Source organism: Notamacropus eugenii, chromosome 5 (assembly GCF_028372415.1).
Source record: "Notamacropus eugenii isolate mMacEug1 chromosome 5, mMacEug1.pri_v2, whole genome shotgun sequence".
Classification (NCBI taxonomy): Eukaryota; Metazoa; Chordata; class Mammalia; order Diprotodontia; family Macropodidae; genus Notamacropus; species Notamacropus eugenii.
Window position 1 is genome coordinate 244254565 of NC_092876.1, and position 23080 is coordinate 244277644.

A 23080-nucleotide genomic window follows, 5' to 3' on the forward strand; every position below is an offset into this window, starting at 1 on the left:
GGTTGTAATTCCAGTTCCTTTGCCTTTCAGAAAATCATATTCCATGTCCTCTGATCCTTGAATATAGAAGCTACTAAATCCTGTGTAATCCTGACTCTGACTCCATGATATTTGAATTGTTTCTTTGTGGCCACTTGCCACTCTTCTCCTTGGCCTAAGAGCTCTGGGTTCTTGCTGTTGGCTTGTACTGGATGTGAAGCCTAGTGCTGGTTTGAGGAACTCATATTCTAATGAGGGAGACAACTTGCAAATGACTGTAATACATGATGTATACAGTGTAAATGGGAAGCATTCTCAAAGGGAATACATTAGTTTGGGCTAGTGAGCAGAGTAAAGGGAAGGAGGAAGGTGGCTGCAAAAGTCCTTCTGAAGAAAGTAGAAATTAAGTCAGATCTTGAAGGAAATCAGGGAAGGCAGGTGGAAGAGGTAAGGAAAGAAAACATTCTATGAATGTCATTTTGTTAAGGAAATTCCTCTGTTTAACCCCCTATGTTCTAGTAAAATCACATATGCAAAACCTCACTATAATGGACCCAATAAATTGTCCAAATTATTTTGTTGCACTTGCATTTTGTTTTTTTTTTTAAAGTGTTTGTATATTATTCTGTTAATACAACTATTTCTTAGCATAGTTATTAGATGGTTAATTGGTTACCCACTTATATAATTCCCTATAAATATGATCAATGTATTTTTGAATCTTGATATATCTGATACGATAAATATGCTTCATGCCATTTCAGACTTTAATTCTTAAAAACAAGAATAGTTTTAAGAATATTTTATATAACACCTAACATTTTGAATGCTCAATAAATATTAAATGATAAAAATAACGATTCTAGTCCTCTACATGTTTTATAGAGAAATTAATTTAATGAGAGGAATAAAAATCTTTGGGATACCATAGAAGGTGGCACCTACAATCAAGCCACTCTAGCAAAATCTCTGATAGATTTGCAGAATTCTTGAAGAATACAACCTTCTTAATATATTTTGCATATAACTAAGAGTTAACCATGAGCTTGCTGAAATATATAGTCTCATTTTTTTTATTTTCCTAAATACCATCTGCATCTTTCTTAAATAGAATTTATTGAAATTGGTTCAATCATTTTCTTATGACAGGGTCATCATCATGAACATTACTTAGTGTGATATATTGATCATTTAACTTTATATATAGATGAAAATGGAGATGTATATAGGATGAGCAGGAACAGAGGAATGAGTGTCTCCTGATCTTATTTCATATCCTAGAACTTAGTTTCTTGAGACTGGGGCATGGGGAGGAGGGAAGTTCTGGTGCTCATCTTTGGATCTTTTGCCTTTTTTCTCTTAAATGTAGAATCAAGCACATATAGCTCTGTGTTCCTCTGGGCAGTATAATATGGTAACCTTTTAGCAAAATTAATTAGTGAATCTATTGTCACAATAAGGAAAGCAGAGCAGGTGAGCTGTGGAGAAGAGAAGTCAGCAATTGCTGCCAACAGTCTTGAGGAAGGGAACTCTTTCCCACGCTGAGAGATTGTGCCTACAGAAATCACACAGAAGCTGGGATAAACAACAATTCTATCTCCAGTATTTGAGAGCTGTATAACTATACTACTAGTTCATAGTTTATTGCCCTCAGAGGAGGGAAAGTGGGCCAGAAATGACCATGATACACTGGGAAAGTATAGCATGATGGATCAATATTTCTTCAAATTCTCTTTAGAATAACATTTCATATTTTGAGTAATAACAAAAGGAATAACATTTATATAACACTTTCAAGTCTACAAAGTGGAATGTATGCATACATATATGAGTGTTTGTATATATGTTTATATGAATATATGTGTATATGTACATAATATATATGTAATTTCATTCTTACAGCAAACCTGTGAGTAGATATTATATTTGTCATCTTTTCACAGTTGAAGTAATTGAGGCTGAAATGTTCATCAGCAAGTATTATTAAGGGAATATTATATGTCAGGCACTGTGCCAAGTGCTGGGAATTAAAAAAAAGGTAAAAATAGGCCCTATTATTAAGGAACTCATATTCTCTCTCAAGGAGAAAACTCTTAAGTAACTACGTATATACATGATATATTGGATGTAATCTCAGAGGGAAGCTTTGGGAGAAGGGGGGACTAGGAAAGGCTTCTTAAAGAAGTCAGGATTTTAGCTGAAACTGAAAGGAAAGCCAGGAGTCAGAGATGAGGAATGAAGGAGTACCTGTAAAAATGTATGGAATCAGTAAATAAGAGTATCATGTTCAAGAAGCAACAAGGAGGGGGAAGCTATGTAGCACAGTGGATAGAGCACCAACCCTTGAATCAGGAAGACCTGAGTTCAAATTTCAACTCAAATACTTACTAACCCTAATTGTCTCCTCTGCAAAAGAAAAGACATAAGCAGCAAAGATGACATTGGACTGTGGAATACACAGAGGAATGTAAAGTTTAAGAAGATTAAAAATGTAGGAAGAGGGGAAGGAACAAGAACTTATGTAACACCTACTATGTGCTAAATGCTTTAGAAATATCATCTCATTTGATCTTCCTCACAACAACCCTATGAGGCAGGTGCTGTTATTATCCCCATTTTACAGTTGAGTAAATTCATGTAAACAGAGGTTCAATAATTTACCCAGGGCCACGTGGCTAGTGTTTGAAGCCAGATTTGAACTCAGATCCTACTTACTCCAGACTCAGTACTCTATCTACTCTGCCAGGAAGCTGGTGAGCTAGGAGATAGGTTGTGAAGGACTTTGAGAGCGAGATTGAGGAGTTTGAACTTAATTCCGAAGGTAATAGGAAACCATTAGTATTTATTGAGTAGGAGAGTGACATGATCAGACCTGGGCTTTTGGGAGATCACTTTAGCAAGTGATTGGTGGATGGAATGGAGTGGGGGAAAAACTTAGAAAAAGGAGAGCAACCATGAGTCTATGCTAATAAACTAAGTGTGAGATTGTGAGGGCTGCAGGGTAGTAGTTGTGACACCTCTAACATATGGGGTTTATGTTGCACTACGAAAGTCACTTAATCTCACAGAGTCCTAGGCCAATGGGGTCAAACTTATATAGAGAAGGAGCCACAATATTATACATAAAGATCACTGCCAGCTGCATATTGATTTTAAAAAAGCATATTTTAATATTATCTGTGGTAATATTTTATATTTATTTCTTTTGCTAAATATTTTCCAATTACATTTTAATCTGATAGAGCTGTACTTAGGAATGTTGTTGGCTAGCAATAGTGGTTGACATTTTCTGCCCTAGGCAATTCTCCTAGACTACAAATTACCTACAAAATGATGTCATGCATTGGTGGAGGGATTTCCTATACTGAGAATTCCCTACATGGATGAAATCATAGGTGTGGATTTTTTTAAGGAGCAAATTCCACTAAAGTTCTTATGGTATGGAAGGGATCCTGGGTTCTTGATGGATGGCTGTGCCAGTAAAGTACAAGCTCTGATAGGTCTTATACTGGAAAAGTTTTGAAGACAGGTGACTTATTACTATTGAGGACTGGACTAGCTATGTCTGAAAAGGCTTATCCCCAAAGGGTTGTCTACCAAGTGATGCTGTAAGTTATCTCGGCCACAGAAATCCATGGACCTACGTATCAAGAAAGAGAAAAGCTGCAGTTAACATCAGTAAAAGATCCACACCACTGATAGTGGTGAAGTTTGAAAATATTAACGGAATTAACAAAATTGAAAACACCAAGGCCCATCATTTAAATTGGCTCAAGTGTCATTGACTTTTGTGGCATGGGGAGAAGATCATGCCCATATACCAGATCTGTTTAATGAAGGTTACCATTATAATTGTTTAGTAGTAAGTTAACAGTTATTCCCAGATAATACAATGATTCTGAAACAATCGTTCTCTAAGAAAAGCACTGTCAGGAAAAAAAAATGCTTTTGTTTGTCCCTTAGAGAAATATGGTGCTCAAGTCTACGATTTATTGGGGTTTGTTGAGTTAGCAGTGGGTAACTCAGTGGGGAGGGGAAGGAAGAACCCACTTCCGACTGGCTCATATTCCTTCCATAATTTATGTGTCCACAGAAGTAAGAAGGGACCATGCAAGTATGAGAAAACTTTGAAATGTTTTGCACAGTGAAAGCTCCGATCAGCAAGAGCCTACTATGTTAACATATTTAAGAATGTTCAATGTATGCTTAATCTGCAAAAAAACAAACAAACAGACAAACAAACTTAAGAACACTTGATTTCTCTGGCACCATCTACAGAAGTTGGATAGAATAGTCAAAATACACCAATTTCATTAGCATCATAAGTCTGCTCCAGAAATTTACTGTGATCAGAAATAATTTTTTTGAGAAGTCAAAAAATTTTCTTGTATTGTTACTAATCTTTTTTACTAGCTACATCTATCCTTCTATTGACAAGTTTTAGTTTGAAAATGGTAAAACGCCTGCCCATTTCTGTTCATGGGTCACACCACATTGCCCTTCCAGTGATCAAAGTTAGTAACATACCCCTTTCACTGTATGAGTTGTTTTAAGATACTTTCACTTAGAACAAAGTGTCTAGAGTTTCATTGATCTGATTTGTGTGGAGGCATCAAATGATGCTGTCATGGAGCTTTGAGTTGCTCAGAATCTATCAGATGTGTTATCAGCTGTCTTATGTAAGCCATGGATAGGTGGACCAACATTGTGTTGCTTTGTCAGCCTCTTTCTGTGCTTCCCCTTTATGTAAATCTCCATATTTATCAGAACCTTTTTATACTTTTGCCCTTCAATATTTCCTAAAAGAAGATTGGAATGCATCAAGTGAGATGATTTTTATGGTACATTTAGTTCTGTTGTGCTATTTGTTTATACACCATTGTAAAGACTACAGAATTAGACTAAATTATGGCTTGAATGTATATTCAATATCCCCATATCTACCCTCTGCCACCTTTCCAGTAATGCTGAGCTACCTCTATTGGTTGGTACGCTTTCAACTGGTGTTGAGTGCTGTCTTTATAAGTTAAAGTACAGGGAAAGTAGCTGCTTCCTACCTATCCCCAAAAGGTTCAGGTACACAACAGAAATATCTCTTGCCTTCAAAAATACTCCACTGAGAAGCTGTTTATGCTCCCCTATCACCAACATCAATGCCTAATTAAAATCTTTATCTTCAATGAAATACAGAATCAAGATTCAAGTGACTATTATTTCCTTATTCTTATCCAAACCAATCTCTGGACTATAGAACTATTTTATCTGTTGTCCCTTTGTTACCAATTTTTCACTGTTAAGGAGTATCTGCTTCTTACCAATCCAATATCAAATTCTAATCTGTGCTACCTTTACTAATGCCATTCCTGAGGACTACCATAGATGGATCTTTAATTCATTAGCATAAGGAACTTTGGATAAGAAAGTTCAGTAAATCATTTCAAATTAGCATCTTCTCTATGACTTATAGTTCAAGGAAGTTGTCTAGGTATACTGAGAGGTTCAATGACTTACACAGAATCACACAGCTACCATGTGTTAGTCAGGACTTGAATTATGCCTTTCTGGAAACCAAGGTCAACTCTATCTTCTATGCTATACTGCTGGTCATATTAAAAATATACTATTTTCATATGCATGGTAGAGTACATAGATTTTCCTGTACCCACATAAGACTTCTGGGGTGTGTGTCTTTGTGTGTGTATATGTGTGCTACCAACAACTTATTATTGTAAATGATAAAGGAGTAAAAGGAAGTATGTTCCAATGCAGTAGCCATGTACAAGAATTGTAAAGCCATTGTGTGGTGGCAGTAAAATCAGAGTGCCTGCCAAGAGTTCCAAAGTTTTTTGTCACATAGGAATCAGGTGGGGAGGGTTAGAGGATCATTTAGAGGATTATGAGGTCACAGAATTCAGTGTGGATTTGTAAGTATTACCAGTAGTTAAGTCTTATACAAATCAAAATTCAGTGTTTCTAGAATTGAAAATTACAAGAATCACAAAATAGGAGAGAAATACAGTCATGATCAGGGTTTTCAATTGATATTTATCAGAGTTCTGTCCCAACTAGCAAAACAAAGGAGCTAATGAATTCTTCACTTGTTCTACTGATAATTTCTGTAGCAGGCACAAGAAAAGAATCATGCAAAAATAATCCAAGCAGTTCTGAAAGGATTTGGCCTTTGGTCTTTCCTATGGGTGGGATTGGGAAAAAAAGTCTTGGTTTACATTCACCAAAAAAAAAAGGTGTGAGCAAGGTTCCTAGGATAGAAAGCAATCACGAGAGCAGATAGGACTTCTGAGAGAATGATTACCATTAGAAATGCAGGGCCACCTGGGCAACGTAACTAGTGTGAGCATGCTGTCCACCAAGAAGGGAGACATTCCTGAGCCAAAGCAGGAGCTGCGGGAATGGTCACCAGTGGCAATGCCATGCAAAGTATCACACATTCAAGGATACAGACTTTAGAGACAGGATATAACTTAGACACATGGAGCCTGGAGCAAGGGAGTGAGCCAAGACCAAAATGCAACTGGGTGAATGTAGAGATACTAAAACTGCTCTATAGCGTGGCCCTCCAACCCTCTTATACTTTTAAGACTTCACTTATCAGTATTGTGGATCTGCATAGGTATATGTATGAACTGTGAGCAACCCTTTGGGATTAAGTAGGGGAAAAGAAAGTGGTACTGAAAGAGGGAATTAACCCAAATGTTGCCTACAAAGGGCTTTGGTATGAGTTTTTTTTTCCTATTCTTAACAAGGATTTTAATAAAATAATGCATGTTTTTTTTGTTACTTCATGCTTGCAAAGAAACTGAATACCCTTAGAAGAGAGTTATAAATAAGTCAAATTCAGGTTTTCCTGGGTGCTGGAGGAGGACCTAGGAGGGATAATGAGCCAAAATGTGCATGATTTTTTAGAAACCCTGAAGACAGATCACATTGTCTTCATTACTCATTGAAGCCAGTCTCTGTGAATTTAGGGGTTTAGTGATCAGATTCAGGTAACATTTAATTATGCATAAGGTAGAGGAATTGAGAAGAGGAAATATTAGTCTGGATCTAAATATGATCCAAGAGGTTAAAATTTTTGATGAAGAAGAAATGATGAGAAGTAGAGACATACTAGAGCCAGCTTATACTGGTTTGTAAGAGCTAATTGTTAAATTTTCATTGGGTGCATTTACATGTCAAAACACAGTGAATACTAGAAATCAGAATTTCATTTATTACATTGCTTAGTTAGACTAAAGAAAGTGATGGAGAAGAATTTTAATAATGCAAGTTAAATTTGAAATGTGTCATGCATAATCTTTTTCCCCAGAGATCCTGTTGTCAAACAATGTCCAGCAAATCCCTAAGTAGAAATGCTGAAAACTATGAGGAGTGTGTACATTTTTTTTATTATTATATTTGTTCTCAGTGTTCTACAATCACTTCTATATATCTTAGATTTTTCCCATCCCTCTCCCCCTTTCCCTCTGCCTCCCCATTCCCTCCCTGAAACAGCATACAGTGTTCTATAGGTTCTACACATACAATCCTATTAAATGCATTTTCACCTTAGTCATGTTGCATAGAAGAATTAAAATGAATGGGAAAAATCATAAAACAAATGAAAACATAATAAAAAGAAGATCTTCTTCATTCTGTGATCAAACTCCATAGTTGTTTCCCTGGATGTGGAAGGCATTTTGCCTTAAAAGACCACTGGGAATTATTTAAGTCCTTGCATTACAATGAAATGTTAAGTCTACCAGTAAAATTCCTCGCACACTGTGGTTGTTGCTGTATACAAAGTTCTCCTGGTTCTGCTCCTTTCACTCATCATCAGTTCATATAAGTCTTTCCAGGCCTCTCTGAAGTCTTCCTGCTCACCATTTCTTATAGCACAATAGTATTCCATTACATTCACATACCACAACTTATTCAGCCACTCCCCAATTGATGGACTTCCCTTTGATTTCCAGTTTTTGGCCACCACAAAGAGAGCTGTTATAAATATTTTTGTACATGTGGGACCCTTTCCCATTTTTATGATCTCTTGGGGATACAGTCTTAGAAGTGGTATTGCTGGATCAAAGGGTATGCACAATTTGGGTATGCCCTTTGGGCATAGTTCCAAATTGTTCTCCAGAATGGTTGGATCAGCTCACAGCTCCACCAACAATAAATTAGTGTTCCAACTCTCCCACATCTTCTCCAACATTTACCATCTTCCTGTTTTGTCATGTTAGTCAGTTTGATAAATGTGATATGGTATCTCAGAGTTGTTTTGATTAACATCTCTCTAATCAACAATGATTTAGAGCATTTTTTCATATAACTATAGATATTTTAATTTCTTCCTCTGGAAATTGCCTGTTCATATCCTTTGACCATTTAGGAATTGGGGAACGACTTGCATTCTTGTACATTTGACTCAGTTCTCAATATATTTTAGAACTGAGGCCTTTATCATAGACACTAGTTGCAAAAATTCTTTCCCAGTTTTCTTCTTCCTTCCTAATCTTGGTTGCACTGGGTTTGGTTGTACAAAAGCTTTTCAATTTAATATAATCAAAATTATCCATTTTGCACTTCACAATGCTTTCTATCTCTTGTTTAGTCAAAAATTCTTCCCCTCTCAATAAATCTGATAAATACACTATTCTTTGCTCCACTAATTAGTTTATAGTATCACTCTTTATACCTAGATCATGTACCCATTTGGAGTTTAATCTTGTGTACAGTGTCAGGCATTGATCTATGCCAAGATTCTGTCATACTGTTATCCAATTTTCCCAGCAATTTTTGTAGAATAGTGAGTTCTTATCCCAGAAGCTGGGGACCTTGGGTTTATCAAACAGTAGATTCCTATATTCATGGACTACTTTGTCTGGAGTACCTAACCTATTCCACTTATCTATACTTCTGTTTCTCATCCAGTACTAACTGGTTTTGATAATTGTTGCTTTATAATACAATTTGAGATCTGGTAGAACTAGGCCACCTTCCCTAGCATTTCTTTTTTATTAGTTCCCTTGATATTCTGGACCTTTTGTTCTTCCAGATGAATTTCGATATTATTTTTTCTAGCTCTAGAACATAATTATCTGTTAGTTTGATTGGTTTGGCAGTGAATAAGTGAATTAATTTAGGTAGGATTGTCACTTTTAGTATATTGGCTTGGCCTACACATGAGCAACTAGTGTTTTTCCACTTACTTAGATCTGACTTTATTTCTGTGAAAAGTGTTTTGTAGTTGTGTTCATATTGTCCCTGGATTTGTTTTGGCAGGTAGACTCCCAAATATTTTATAGTGGCTACCTTAGCTTTAAATGGAATTTTCTCTTTCTATCTCTTGCTGTTGGACTTTGTTAGTAATATATACAAAGTCAGAGGATTCGTGTGGGTTTATTTTGTAACCTGCACCTTTGCCAAAGTCTTTTTTTATTTCAGGTAGTTTTTTACTTGAATCTCTGGGATTCTCTAAACATATCATCATATCATCAGCAAAGAGTGAAAACTTAGTTTCTTCTTTGACTATCCCAATTCCTTCTATTTGTTTTTCTTCTTTTATTGCTATAGCTAACATTTCTAGTACCATATTGAATAATAGTGGTGATGATGGACATCCTTGTTTCACCCTTGATCATATTGAAAATGCATCTAGCTTATCCACATTGCATATAATGCTTGCTGAAGGTTTTAAGTAGATACTGCCTATTATTTTATGGAAAGTTCCATTTATTCTTATGCTCTCCAGTGTTTTTTTTTTTAATTAAATTTATTTATTTAACTTTTAACATTCATTTTCACAAAATTTTGGGTTACAAATTTTCTCCCCTTTTATCCCCTCTCCCCCAAACACCAAGCATTCTAATTGCCCCTATGACCAATCTGCTCTCTCTTCTATCATCCCCCTCTGCCCTTGTTTCCGTCTTCTCTTTTGTCCTGTAGGGCCAGAGAGCTTTCTATACCCCTTTACCTGTATTTCTTATTTCCTAGTGGCAAGAACATTACTCGACAGTTGATCCTAACACTTTGAGTTCCAACTTCTTTACCTCCCTCCCTCTCCACCCCTTCCCTTTGGAAGGCAAGCAATTCAATATAGGCCAAATCTGTGTAGTTTTGCAAATGACTTCCAGAATAGTTGTGTTGTATAGGACTAACTATATTTCCCTCCATCCTATCCTGTCCCCCATTACTTCTATTCTCTTTTGATCCTATCCCTCCCCATGAGTGTCGACCTTGAATTGCACTCTCCTCCCCATGCCCTCCCTTCTATCATCCCCCCCACCCTGCTTGTCCCCTTATCCCCCACTTTCCTGTATTGTGAGATAGGTTTTCCTACCAAAATGAGTGTGCATTTTATTCTTTCCTTTAGTGCAATGTGATGAGAGTAGACTTCATGTTTTTCTCTCACCTCACCTCTTTATCCCTCCACTAATGAGTCTTTTGCTTGCCTCTCTTATGAGAGATAATTTGCCCCATTCCATTTCGCCCTTTCTCCTCCCAATATATTTCTCTCTCACTGCTTGATTTCATTTTTTTTAAGATATGATCCCATCCTCTTAAATTCACTCTGTGCACTCTGTCTCTATGTATGTGTACATGTGTGCATGTGTGTGTGTGTGTGTGTAATCCCACCCAGTACCCAGATACTGAAATGTTTCAAGAGTTACAAATATTGTCTTTCCATGTAGGAATGTAAACAGTTCAGCTTTAGCAAGTCCCTTATGACTTCTCTTTGCTGTTCACCTTTTCATGGTTCTCTTCATTCTTGTGTTTGAAAGTCAAATTTTCTTTTCAGCTCTGGTCTTTTCATCAAGAATACTTGAAAATCCTCTATTTCATTGAAAGACCAATTTTTCCCCTGAAGTATTATACTCAGTTTTGCTGGGTAGGTGATTCTTGGTTTTAGTCCTAGTTCCTTTGACTTCTGGAATATCCTATTCCATGCCCTTCAATCCCTTAATGTAGAGGCTGCTAGATATTGTGTTATCCTGATTGTATTTCCACAATACTTGAATTGTTTCTTTCTAGCTGCTTGCAATATTTGCTCCTTGACCTGGGAACTCTGGAATTTGGCCACAATGTTCCTAGGAGTTTCTCTTTTTGGATTTCTTTCAGGTGGTGTTCTGCGGATTCCTTGAATATTTATTTTGCCTTCTGGTTCTAGAATCTCAGGGCAGTTTTCCTTGATAATTTCATGAAAGATGATGTCTAGGCTCTTCTTTTGATCATGGTTTTCAGGTAGTCCCAGAATTTTTACATTGTCTCTCCTGATTCTATTTTCCAGGTCAGTTGTTTGTCCAATAAGATATTTCACATTATCTTCCATTTTTCGAATCTGCGCGGTATGTTCTGAGATATCTGTCTTTCTCGAAAAGTCCTTAGCCTCCATCCGTACCATTCCAGTTTTGAAAGATCTATTTTCTTCAGTGAGCTTTTGAGTCTCCTTTTCCATTTGGTTAATTCTGCTTTTGAAAGCATTCTTCTCCTCATTGGCCCCTTGCACCTCCCTTGCCAGCTGAGTTAGGCTAGTTCTCAAGGTGCCAATTTCTTCAAGATTTTTTTGGTTCTCCTTTAGCAGGGAGCTGATCTGCTTTTCATGCTTCTCCCTCATCCCTCTCATTTCCCTTCCCAGTCTTTCTTCCACCTCTCTAACTTGATTTTCAAAATTCCTCTTGAGCTCTTCCATGGCCCGAGCCCATTGGGTGGGCTGGGACACAGAAGCCTTGATTTCTGTGTCTTTGCCTGATGGTAAGCATTGTTCTTCCTCATCAGAAAGGAAGGGAGGGAATGCCTGTTTACCAAGAAAGTAGCCTTTTATAGTCTTATTTCTTTTCCCTTTTCTGGGCATTTTCTCAGCCAGTGACTTGACCTCTGAATATTCTCCTCACACCCACCTCGCCTCCTGATCCTCCCAGCCAGCCTTTGGGGTCTGAGATTCAAATGGTGCTTCCAGCCTTAGGGCTTTTGGTGGGGGCAGGGCTGCTATTCAATGTGAGATTAAGTTCAGGTGGTCAGGTTGGAGCAGGGCCGCATCTCAGGCTCAGTTCCCTCAGGGGGTTTATGCACAGACCTTCCACAATGGATCCAGGCTCCTGCCCCCTTGGGGAGCCCTGGTCTGCATCCGCCTCTCAGCTTCTACCTCCCAGGGGGTGGGGGGGCCTGAGTTATGGGGGCACACCACTCCTCTCTCAACCCACCAAAGAGACTCTCTCACCGACCCCCGTCACCTGTGGGTGGAGGGACTTGTGCGGCCACTGGAGATCCTGTCCCTGAAGCCCGCTCGGATCTTTTCCTCCTGGTGCCGCGGCCGCGGCAGGGCTGCACTCAGCTCCCAGTCCCGGCGCCCAGTCCGCAGCACGAGGGACCCCCCGCAAGAGGTTTGCAGGTCTCTCTGGAACAGAAATCTCCCTCACTCCAATATTCCGTGGCCTCTGGGTTCAGAATTCGCCGTGAGTTACTTCCCTGTAGCCGTTCTATGGGTTGTGGGTTTGGAGCTATGTGTATGTGCGTCTTTCTACTCCGACATCTTGGCTCCGCCCGTCTCCAGTGTTTTTAATAGGAATGGGTATTTTATTTTGTCAGAAGCTTTTTCTGTATCTATTGACATGATCATGTGGTTTCTGTTAGTTTTGTTGTTGATATGATCAGCAATGCTAATAGTTTTCCTAATATGGAACCAGCCCTGCATTCCTGGTATAAATCCTATCTGATCATATTGTATTATTCTAGTGATAAGTTGCTGTATTCTTTTTGCTAAAATCTTATTTAAAATTTTTGCATCTATATTCATTAGAGAAATTGGTCTATAATTTTCTGTCTCTGTTTTGGCTCTTCCTGGTTTAGGTATCAAAAGTATATTTGTATCATAAAAAGAATTTGAGAGGACTCTTTCTTCTGAAATTTTCCAAAACAATTTATGTGGTGTTGAAATTAACTTTTCTTTAAACGTTTGACAGAATTCACTTGCAAATCCATCTGGCCTTGGAGATTTTTTCCTAGGGAGTTCATTGATGGCTTGTTCAATTTCTTTTTCTGAGATGGAGTTATTTAAGTATTCAACTTCCTCTTCTGTTAATCTGGGTAATTCATATTTTTAAAAATAATCATACATCTCATTTAGATTGTTGAATTTCTGGGCCTATGGTTGGGCAAAGGAATTTCTAATTATTGTTTTAATTTCCTCCTCACTGGAGGTGATTTCAGTCTTTTTGGTTTTGATATTTGTAATTTGGTTCTCTTCTTCCTTTTTTTTTAAACAAAGTAACCAGAGGTTGATCAATTTTATTGGTTTTTTCATAAAACCAACTCTTAGTTTTATTTATCAGTTCAATAGTCTTCTTAATTTAAATTTTATTAATTTCACCTTTGGTTTTCAGTACTTCTAATTTGGTATTTACTTGGGGACTTTCAATTTGTTCTTTCTCAGCTGCATGCCTGATTCATTGATCTCCTCTTTCCCTATTTTATTCATGTAGGCATTCAAATATATAAAGCTTCCTCTAAGAACTGCTTTGCAGTATCTCATAAGATTTGGTAGGTTGCCTCATTATTGTCATTCTGTTGAATGAAGTTGTTGATTGTTTCTATGACTTGTGGTTTAATCCACTCATTCTTTAGGATTAGATTCCATGGCCTTTCATTACATATAATTTTTATTGCATCATGATCTGAGAAGGATGCATTGACTATCTCTGCCTTTCTGCACTGGATTGTGAGGTTTCTATGCCCTAGTACATGGTCAATTTTTGTATATGTGCCATGTATCACTGAGAAAAAGGTATATTCCTCTCTATCCCCATTCAATTTTCTCCAGAGTTCTATCATATCTACCTTATCCAGAATTTTATTCACCTCCTTAACTTTTTTCTTGTTTATTGTGAGGTTAGATTTATCAATTCTAGAGAGGGAGAGGTTGGGGTCCCACACTAGTATAAATTTTGCTGGCTATTTCTTCCTGTAACTACCTTAACTTTTCCTCTAAGAATGTGGATGCTATACCACTTGGAGAGCATATGTTTAGTAATGAAATTGCTTCATTTATGGTGCCATTTAGCAGGATATAGTTTCCTTCCTTATCTCTTTTGATTAGATCTATTTCTACTTGTGCTTTGTCTGAGATTAGGATTGCTAACTCTGCTTTTTTTCACATCAGATGAAGTACAATATATTCTGCTCCAATCTTTTACCTTTACCCTGTGTATATTCCCTGTTTAAAATGTGTTTCCTGTAAACAACATATTGTTGGATTGTGGTTTTTAATTCATTCTGCTATCCATCTCCATTTTATGGGAGAGGTCATCCCATTCACATTAACAGTTATGATTACTATCTGTGTCTTTCCCTCCATTCTCTTTCCCCCGATTTGTGCTTTTGGTTCTCCCTTCTCCCTTCCCCTCCACAATAGAGTTTTAATTTTTGACCACCACCTCCAACAATCTTTCCTTCCTTCTTTCAGCCCCCCTCCCCTTTACTTCCCTTTAGCCTTATTACTTCTTCCCTCCATTTAAGCCTCCCCTCCCCCATCTTTCCCCCTTTCCCTCCTACTGCCTATAGATCAAGTTAGATTTACATAGTTAATTGAAGTTTGTTGTTTGCTCCTTGAACCAAATCAGATGAGAGTAAATATCAAACAATGCTCATCTCCCTCCCCTCTTTCCCTCTACTGCATAATTTATTGTCTCTTCCTGTGATGGAAATATCAATCTTCTGCCTCCTTCTTTTCCCACCTCCTGTTATAATCCCTTTGCACCCTTAAATCACATTTTTGTCAACATATCATTTACTTATACCCACTCCCTCTATATATGTGTATCTCTTTAATATTTCATAATAAATATACAATTTTCAAAATGAACAAGTATCATCTTCCCTTATAGGGATGCAAATAGTTTGCCCATATTTAGTAACAAGTATTTTTCCCCCCTTTTACCTTTTTATGCCTCCCTTGAGACCTGCATTTGAAGATCGAATTTTTTATTGAGTTCTGACCTTTTTATCAAGAAGGTCTGGAAATCCCTTATTTCATTGAATGTTCATCTCCTTCCCTGACATATTATGCTCAACTTTTCTGTATAATTAATTCTTGGTTGTAGTCCCAGCTCCTTTAAATTATGTAATATCATATTCCAATTCCTTTGATCTTTTAATGTAGAAGCTGCAAGATTCTGTATGATCCTGACTGTAACTCCTCAACACTTGAATTGTTTCTTTCTGACTGCCTATAGTATTTTCTCCTTCACTTGATAGTTTTGGAATTTGGCAACATTATTCCTTGGTGTTTTTAGTTTGGGATCCCTTTCAGGAGGTGAACAGTGGATTCTTTCCATGACTATTTTGCCCTCTGGATTTAGGACTTCTGGGCAATTTTCCTTGATGATTTCTTGGAAGATATTTTTCATGCTCTTTTTTTCATCATGGCTTTGTGGTAGGTCAATAATTCTTAGATTTTCTCTCCTCAATCTATTTTCCAGGTCAGTTGATTTTCCAATTAGATATTTTACATTTTCTTTTATCTTTTCATTCTTTAAATTTTGTTTGTCCGATTCTTAATGTCTCATAGAGTCATTAGGTTCTACATGTCCAATTCTAATTTTTTCAAATTGTTTTCTTCAGGTAACTTTTGCATCTCCTTTTCCATCTGTCCAATTATTTCTTTTAAGGAGTTATTTTCTTCAGTTAGTTTTTGTACTTCCTTTTCCATTTGTCTAGCTTTCCCAGTTAGGTTTTGTGCTTCCTTTTCCATTTGTCTAGTTTTCCTTTTTACAGAGCTATTCTCTTCAGTGAATTATTTTTTCATACTTTTAATATCATTCACCAGTTTTTCTTCTAGTTCTCTAATTTGGCTTTTAAAATCCTTCTTCAACTCTTTCAAGAGTTCTCTTTGTTCTTGCAACTAGTTCATATTCCCTTCTGAAGCTTCAGATGGGAGTACAGTCTCAATGCTGACCTCTTTAGTATTTGTGTTTTGGTCCTTGTCCCCATAGAAAGATACTATGATCTTTTCTTTCCTGCTTTGCTTCTTACTCATGATGATGAGGCTTTGTGTGTTATGATGTCTGATTCTTTCAACTAGAAGCTAAAGTACTATTGCTTACCTGGTGCTGAGCTGGATGGTATGAGAAAGCAGAGACCTGGGGAAGTCTTTTTGTTTTTCCCCATATTTACCATAGATTTAGCTTTTTAAGTGAAGGGAAGGGGTGGTCTGGCCACAGGAGGTCTCCTCTGCTGAGTTAGAGCATAAGCAATCTCAGTAGTTGGTGATCCCAGTTGACCTAGTATCTTCCCATTCCCCAGGGGTGCCGAAGCACGTCTGGGGTTCTGGTGTTGGTGGTTGTGGAGCTCCACCCCTCTTGGGTTCTGGATCTCTTCCCAGGGCTGTCTGGGACAACTCTGGTCCTGCACTGGTTCCTGTCTGCCACAGCCAGAGAGATCCTCCTGAGCAATTTTCCTAGTCTCATGTGATACAAGACTGTTTGCCCCTTCTGCTGTTCCCACTTTTCCAGGATTTTTCTGGGGAAATAATTTATGGTTCTTTCAAGGTCAAAAAGAGGAGGGGGAGAGAGCATTTACCAATCACTTCTTCATTTTGGCTCCCAGAATTTCAAGTAGGTGATTTACAGATATTTAATCTGTGGACTGACATTCTTAGGAGCAGTTGCTGCAGATACCTGGGGCTCTCACTCACTTGGTTCTGCTGGACTCCTGTCCTGGGCTGATATGCCCAAGATTCCACAGTGCAGCCCCTGCCTCAGACCACCTATGAGCTCCTGCTTGGCCCTACCATGGTGGGGATGTGCTGCACTCTACCTGTGTGCTCTTCCATCCCTGCAGAACAGGACCTACCTGTCAACCTTCCACTCTGGCCTGGTCTGTGAATCTGTCACAGTCTGTCTCCTATTGGATTCTGCCCCTCCAAAATTTGGTCATATTTACTTTTTAGAGGTATCTGAAGGAGTTTGTCTAAGAGTTTAGGTGAGTAGCTGCTCTCACTCTGCCATCTTGGCTCTGCCCCCTCTCTCAAGAGCATATATTTTTAAAGCAACAAGATGTCATAGAGAGATAGAGCTTACATAGAAGGAACTGTATTCAAATACCACCTCTGACATATAGCAGTTAGGTAGGCAAATTATCTAAAAGCTCTGGACCTCTGTAAAACTAGAGGCTGTTACTGGATGATTCCTAAGACCATTTCCAGGTCTAAACACACTATTCTTTACCTATTTTCAAACCAGTTTGTGATAGATAAAGGACTAATTGGTCACATCCTATTTCAGAGTGCAGAGAAAGGATAAATGAGATCCCAGGTCTAAAATTCTACAGAAGAAATACACTCACACAAAAAAGAAAGGTCTCAAAAATGAATTTCCAATTCTGTAGTGATCCAGTGGTAAGGGAGAAAAGGGGCAAGGTTATAGAATCTAAAAATCTGATCATCAAGAAGAAGCCAGTAGAGAAAAGAAAGAAATGAGAAGTGGCTAGAAACTGAAATTCTACTTAAGACCTAGCAGACAACAGCTGAGAACAGATCCCATTTGTATTTAGTCTACAGATATCCAGGAGCCAGCTCAATCCAATTGTTCAATTTTCAGTGTGAACATTTAGACCTCAGAAATTGACAAATGCTATAAATCAGGGGTTGAGTTTTGTTGATTTTCTAGACTTAAGAAAGTTATTAAAGTATGTTATTATTGCAAATTAAACTTAGAAGTGTGTCCTAGCATACATTCTTTTTTTTTTCCTCAGAGCCTGTTATTAATCATTTCCAAGCCAGCACAATGTAGATTTGGGCTTCAACTTGTACCTGCTAATTACCAATCAAAGGCAGTTGAGCAAGCTAATAATATACCCAATATTCATTTAGCATCTCTATGTGCCAGAGACTGTGCTAAACACTTTACAAGTATCTCATTTTATTCTCGCAAGAGACCTAGAAGGTAGGTGCTATTATTATCTCTATTTTAAAGTCAAGGAAACTGAGTCAGATGGAGGTTTAGTGATTTGTCTAGGGTCACAGAGCTAATAAATTTGTATTTGAAGTCAGATATTCCTAACTCTAGGCTTCCTCTACTATGCCGCCTTGCTACTGATTGCCTGAAAGCTAGCATTCTATTTTGAGAAAAGTAATAACTTCATTTATGTTACATCAATATAATGACAAAAAAGGGTTATGAATTATTAATTGAGTAATAAAATGATCATAGTTTGTATACTTTTGAAATGACTGGTAAATATAAATTTGTATAAATACTTATCAATTGAGTTAGTAGGGTCTACTTATACATCAGAGGCTGGTGAACTTGATAATTTTGCAATATACTACTTGCTCTTGTCAAGAAATTTTAGCAATGAGATTGAACAAATTACTTGTTTGGTTTTCTTGTTGAGCTTTTAAGTTTAGATTTAGTGTTGAACCTTTCAGGTATAAAGGAAACTAGCGTAAGGATGGTCAAAATTATCAACTGAATTTTTAAAAGAGAGGTTGAAAGGAGAGGCATCACAAATATCATTCATATTTCTTTGTTTCTATGGGCAAAAGCAATTTTTAATAGGGGAGAGAGGATGTAGATCTGTGATTTCCTTACTATTAGGAAACCTGAGTATAGAAGCACCCTTCACCCATGAAAATTGACAACATTTTGTTATAAAAAGTATTAGAGATTTGCTTATAGAACAGAAAAATTAGGGATTTGATGTTGATAAAATGCCAATTGGTCACAACTTCTGTAGATCAGAGGTGGGACAAGGACCTGGATTTTTCTGGCTCCTCCAAAGCTGACCCTGAGCAAAGCTGCATCTTTAGAAATAAAAGTGACAAAATGCTATATAAAAATAAATTCATAATTTATTAAAAAATGTCATGTATCTGTCTCCTTATTGAATTTATTCCTAAGAAAGGTAGAAAATGTAACACTGATTACATATATTTTATGCAGCTAGAGAAATTGATTGCAAATAGAATGATCACATTTAGTTAATCACATAATCAATTTTTTATTATCCCTTGGAGAAGGTTTTGTTTTTTTAATACTCTATTGAGTATAAAGGAACATGTCCCCTGTTGCTGAGAACTTGTATGTGTCCCTCTCATGTAAAAAATATGCTATCTTATGAAAAAATGAGTGTCCTCCAACAGTTCAAAGCATTGTATAAGATATGAGTCTTTTTACTCTTGGGGCTTAGCATCTGAACCAAGAGCAGTTTGTAGACCTGTCACCAAATCACTGAACCTATTGAAACTCCCATTGGAAATGAGGGGTCACACATAGTTCAAGATGAATGTTCTGTTGGAATTCTGCCTTGTTTCTGGGCTAGGTGCTTTATAATGAAAGCAGGCTTGGCCACATGGATCAATCCATAAATCTCTTCTGGAAAAACTATCTCTTTGGGGGAAAAACATCTCTGTAACTCATTCAATTTTAGCTCCATCTATCCCTGGTAGAAGATAGTCAAGAAATTATGGCCAATACTGGGGTGATGTTTTAACTTGCATATATATAATGAATTGGATCAACACTGCTGTTTTAAAAGTGTCCAAATCATTGTAAAGGAGAGGAGTTTTTAAGTAGCTAGCACAATTTCCAGCAGTTGTAGAGAAGACTTCCAAATATAACCTTGGTTTCAATTAGAGTGTTTTACAATTTGCTACTAAGGAGTGACTCTGGATTATGAGGAGAATAATTATTCATTGCATAGCTGCATGAGGGATGGAGTTGGCATGAGAGTTCTGGAGAGGAGATACATTCTTTTGGAGGAGATTCCTGTTTTAAGAGAGGACACACACATTTCTAGACTCTCTTCAGTGATATTACTATTGGAAAAAAGAGAACAGACTCTGGAATGCAGACATATAAAGGAAAGCTGGCTTCTTAGCTTATTCCTGATTTTTGCTTGCCTCCCTAGTGACTGGGGAATTTCCTACTGGTTGAGATCAAGGCTTCTCTTGGCTGAGTTATCTTTCTCCCAGTAGGAGAGAAAAAATTCTGTATTTTCTGGTATATCTACACTGTATGACTCACCTTGTTCTTATTTTCTATCTGCTTGGATAGATTTACTTTCTATTCACTATTAGTGATGTTCTTTTGCATAACTAGTATATAGTGGGAAGAAATCAAGCCTCTGAGTGAAAACTTTCCCCTTTTAGGAGTAGCACTTAGCAGATTAAACATAAAAACAGGGGCAGAGTGAAGATGGTGGAGCAGAAGGATGCACCTGTAGAAGCTCTCCCCCACAGCGCATAAAATACCTGTAAAAAATGACTGTAAATAAACTCTAGAGCAGCAGAAGCCACAAAACAACAGAGCAAAAGAGATTTCCAGCCCAAGACAACCTAGAAGGCAGACAGGAAAGGTCTAAGGCAACAAGCTCAGGGTGGAGCACATCCCAGGGAACATAGCCAAAGGAGCAGAGCCCAGCTTTGGCCACACGGAGCAGCTCAGACAGGCTTGCAGCAGACTTCAGGGTACCATCAGCAGCAGCTGCGGTTCCCAAATTACTCAACCCACAAATGCCAAAGACAGCTTCAAAGGTCAATGAGGAAGCTCTTTCACCTGGGTGAGAAGGGAGCAGGATCCTCTCCTAGTCTTGGCCCCAGGTGGCAGCAGCATCCATTTTTGAAGCCCTCAGCCTGAACATTCTGGGGGAATCAAGCCAAAGATCTGGATCTAAGCCCTGAGTGGTGGTTCTGGGTGAGGAGGAGCACTGACTAGTAGAACTGGTAGAGATTTTGGAGAGAATCCTGGGCAGAAAAACTTGTAGTTACTCCCAGACCAGAGTGCAAGCCAGGAGAGGAGTAAATTCCTCTACCTTGATTGTGCCACTTTGGAGGAACTGAGGAATTTATGGATCCCCAGAGTATACCCTCCTCTTGACAAAGGACTCAAAAGTCAAGTAACTGGTGGGAAAATGTTCAAAAAGGGAAAAAAAATAAGACTAAAGAAGGTTAATTTCTTGGTGAACAGGTATTTTCTTCCATTCTTCCATCCATTGGAAGAAGACAAAGAAGTCAAGGCTACGGCATTCAAAACTTCCAAAATAAATATGCAATGGTCTCAGGCCATGAGAAACTCAAAAAGGATTTTAAAAATCAAGTAAGAGAGGTGGAGGAAATATGTCATTGGAAAAATAACTGATCTGGAAAATTGATTCAGGAGAGACAATTTAAAAAGTATAGGGTTACCTGAAAGTCAAGAAAAAAAAGAGCCTAATCATGTCTCATGAAATTATCAAGGAAAACTGCATGGTATTCTAGAACCAGAGGGAAAAATAAATATTGAAAGAATCCACAGATCACCTCCTGAAAGAGATCTGAAAAGAAAAACTCCTGGTAATACTGCAGTCAAATTTCAAATTCCTGGTCAAGGAGAAAATGTTGCAAGCAGTCAGAAAGAAACAATTCTAGTATTGTGGAAATGTAATCAGGATAACACAAGATCTAGTAGCTTCTATATTAAGGGATCAAAGGGCTTGGAATATGATATTCCAGAAGTCAAAGAAACTAGGATTAAAACCAAGATTCACCTATCTACAAAACTGAGTATAATACTTCAGGGGAAAAAATGGTCTTTCAATGAAATCAAGGACTTTCAAGCATTCTTGATGAAAAGACCAGAGATGAATAGAAAATCTGACTTTCACACACAAGAACTGAGAGAAACATGAAAAGGTAAACAGGAAAGAGAAATGATAAGGGACTTACTAAAGTTGAACTGTTTACATTCCTACATGGAACAATCATATTTGTAACTCTTGAGACTTTTCTCTGTATTTGGGTAGTTGGAGGAATTATACATACATACATACATACATACATACATACATACATACATACATACATACTATATATACGTATATATATATATATATGTATATATATATATATATATGTATATAGACAGAGGGCACAGGGTGAGTTGAATAAGAAGGGATGATATCTAAAAACCTAAAATTACAGGGTGAGAGAAGAATAAATTCGGAGGAGAAAGGGAGAAATGGAATGGGGCAAATTATCTCTCATAAAAGAGGCAAGATAAAGCCTTTTTCAGTGGAGGGGAAAAAGGGGGTGGTGAGAGGCAAAAAGTGAAGCTTACTCTCATCACTTTTGGCTTAAGGAGGGAACAACATGCACACTTAATTTGGTATGAAAATCAGTCTTACACTAGGGGAGTAGGGGAGAAGGGGATAAGTGGGGTGTGAGGATGATAGAAGGGAGGGCAAATGGGAGGAAGGAGTAATTAGAAGTAAACACCTTAGGGAAGGGATAAAGGTCAGAAGAGAAAATAGAATTAATGGAGGACAGGTAAGAATGGAGGGAAATATAATTAGTCTTTCACAACATGACTATTATGGAAGTCTTTTGCAAAACCACACATATATAGCCTATATTGAATTGCTTGCCTTCTCAGTGGGGATGGGTGGGGAGGGAGGAAGAAAGAGAAGTTGAAACTCAAAGTTTTAGAAATGAATGTTGAGAATTGTTTTTACGGGAGGCGGAGCCAAGATGGCGGAGTAGAAAGACGCACATACACATAGCTCCGAACCCACAACCCACAGAATGGCTAGAGGGGAGTAACTCACAGCGAATTCTGCACCCAGAGGCCACGGAATATTGGAGCGAGGGAGATTTCTGTTCCAGAGAGACCTGCAAACCTCTCGCGGGGGGTCCTTTGCGCTGCGGACTGGGCGCCGGGACTGGGAGCAGAGGGCAGCCCTTCAGCGGCCTCGACACCGTGAGGAAAAGATCCGAGCGGACTATGGAGATGGGATCTCCAGCGGCCACGCAGGTCCCTCCACCCACAGAGGGACCTGCAAACCTCTCGCAAAAGGTCCGTCGCGCTGCAGACGCGGAGCCCAGTCCAGACCTGCGGCAGCCGGGGCTCCGAGAGGTACAGATCCGAGCAGGCTTCAGGGACAGGATATCCAGCGGCGGCACAAGCCCCCCCACCCACAGGTGACGAGGGTCGGTGAGAGAGTCTCTTTGGTGGGTCGAGAGGGGAGTGGGGTGTCCCCATGGCTCGGGCCCCCCCCGGGAGATAGAAGCTGAGAGGCGGCTGCAGACAGGGGCTCCCCAAGCAGGTGGGAGCCTGGATCCATTGCGTAAGGT